The 2,500-nt window shown below is 32.8% G+C and overlaps 1 protein-coding gene across 1 annotated transcript in view; it reads left to right on the forward strand.

Moving 5' to 3' along the window:
* Positions 1-2,500, forward strand: part of LOC122260368 (protein/nucleic acid deglycase DJ-1) — a 12,067-nt gene that overhangs the window by 2,773 nt on the left and 6,794 nt on the right. The window lies entirely within an intron of this gene.

A 2,500-nucleotide genomic window follows, 5' to 3' on the forward strand; every position in this document is an offset into this window, starting at 1 on the left:
GTAGGGATATATTGAGTATCATGTCTTTTACATTGATGAAATCATACCTTTTCTCATTCTAGTTTTAAGTCGATTTATATCTATCTTTATAAACCAAAGGACCCTTTATATTATGCTATCTGAGGAAGCAAATTAAGAACTAAATATTGTGTTATTTGAAAACTTGTATCCGTCTTTAAGGAAAGGAATGGGATGGATTGCATTTGAGTTTTAAGTGTATCATTTATATGACTGAGTTACTTTTGCATTATGAGTAACCTTGTAAAATGTTATATGAAAGAATTATTTTTTTCATGTCAATTTTATTGTTTCTTATAGCCAAAACTGCCAATATACTTTATAAGATATGAGAATTATGTGGATTTCCTACCAAAAAAATACTCTTGATATTAGCCCTCAGATCACATTGTATAACTTGATGTCACAGCCCCCCATTCTTGTATGTTATACATGAGATGTGGTAATATCACCCCTCACATTGGCTAATGTGGACTTAGCCTACTATACTGTAGCCTGTTATGTTCTGTGTGATATGGTGTCACAGATTTGAATGAGTGCTGAAGAGAGAGAGAGATGGTTGGGTGATGGCAAAGATAAACTGAGAATAAGAAAAAGGAGCTAAAACATGAGCAGCAGAAGGGGAAAAGTATACAAAGTACCCAATGCAAGACATGGCAAAGTTCAAGAAATTATTAAATGATTTGTTATCATAGGAGAGGGATACTTTTTAAGAGGTGAAAGGAGTTGGAACTGGATGGGATGAGATTGGCTGTTTAGTATTCAATGGTTTATTATTTATTGTCACTTTATAGATTCCTAATTAAATTATATCTAAAAGAAGTAAAGTATGAACACTCAAAGTTTTATTAGGTTGTCTATATATGTGGAGTAGAAACGGCAGGAGAAAACAAATTACATAAATAAGAGTTTATCCAAGACTAAGTGGCCGAGAGGAGCCAATATATTAACTTAATCTTGAATAGAACTTCATTGCAAAGAAGGTCAAAGAGGGAAAATGTGTAGCCATTTTAATACATTTAATACAACATGGGTTAGGAGGAGTTATTCAGAAGTTCCTAAAGAGGATCATGAAGGAAATTGTGAGGGTTGAGATCTCTGTTTTTGATATTTGCTGAAAACAAAAAATGTTCAGTGAGTTACAGCTTTAAAGGAATACCTGCTTAGTAGAAAGTTTAGGACTAAATGCATGGAATATTTAATTGTATTTGTTATTTTTGTTTAAATGAGCTTGGAAGTTTGATTTGATTGCTAATTGATATGTCAATAAAAATTGATACAAGTAGTTCTTAAACCACATCCTCTATACTATGTTTGATAATAAACTAGAAGGTGGTTCATGTAACTTTCACTTTAATTATTCTGTACAAAAAATTTGAAATAAGTTATTTTATTTTATTCCTATTTAAGAAATATATCTGTTTGTTTGAGGTAAATTTGATTATCAAAGGATAAATAAGTATTCATGTAATTCCAGGAAATTATGATTGTAGAGAATATTTACCGGATTAAAATGTTAGCTTGGACCTATTTTATATAATTTCTGGAAATTCTGGAATGTATTTCAAACCAAATGCCTTGCATGTTTAATTTTTCTGTACTCAATAATGAATTGGTCCACGACATTTATGTTCTTGGGCTGATGGTTCTTTGCATGAAATGGCTTGAGAGCCCTTGCTCTAGTCTATTGTTGTATGAATGTAAATTATTAAGAAATGTAAATTATTTTCATAATTCAGGTTTGAAGCAAGAACGAAGTAGCTTTTTATCTGAAGATTAACAATAACCTAAAATCTGTTTTATTTTAAGTATGGTATTGAAATGATTTCAATTGTCAACAATGACATCATAATTCTTAGGTTCTTTGTTAATATATAGTTTATTTACACTAGGGAAGTAACAGGTACTGGTTATTTAACCCCTTCACTATGGGCAGTAGAAAACGCCCCTCATGCCGTATCTGAGCTGCAGGCGCACGCCAAATTTTAAACGTCGCTACTGAATATAATAAGTTTAAAGCCAAAACCTCAACATAATCATCATGTGTTATATATCAAAATATGCATAGTTAACCTCTTCCCCCATATGCATGTGACAAGTTATTTACATGGGTTGGGAGGAAGATGGAAAGAATGACCTTGGTGGGAGGCCTCACTCAGATGACAAAAGAAAACGGTTGGAGTAGTATGGTAAACTAATCATAATAAGTTTTATATTCTTACATAATGTTCCATAAATGAATAATAAAATGATTGCTAGCAGGGCCCATCAATTCCTCCCCTGGTATAAGTGAATCCCACTCTTATGCAATAATAATGAAAGTCGAGTAATATATCGTATCATATCCGACCTCTATTCTGAAAGATCTCATACAGTATCTGGAAGAAAGAAAACTCAATTCCACCAGAACTCAGCCATGACGCAGTATGCGCGTCCTCGGGTTTGACGTGAGTGCTGTGAGGACGCAGTATACGCGTTCTCG

The sequence above is a fragment of the Penaeus japonicus genome, unplaced genomic scaffold, assembly GCF_977035675.1.
Source record: "Penaeus japonicus unplaced genomic scaffold, GWHDUDI00000001_assembly GWHDUDI00000023, whole genome shotgun sequence".
In the NCBI taxonomy this organism is placed as follows: domain Eukaryota; kingdom Metazoa; phylum Arthropoda; class Malacostraca; order Decapoda; family Penaeidae; genus Penaeus; species Penaeus japonicus.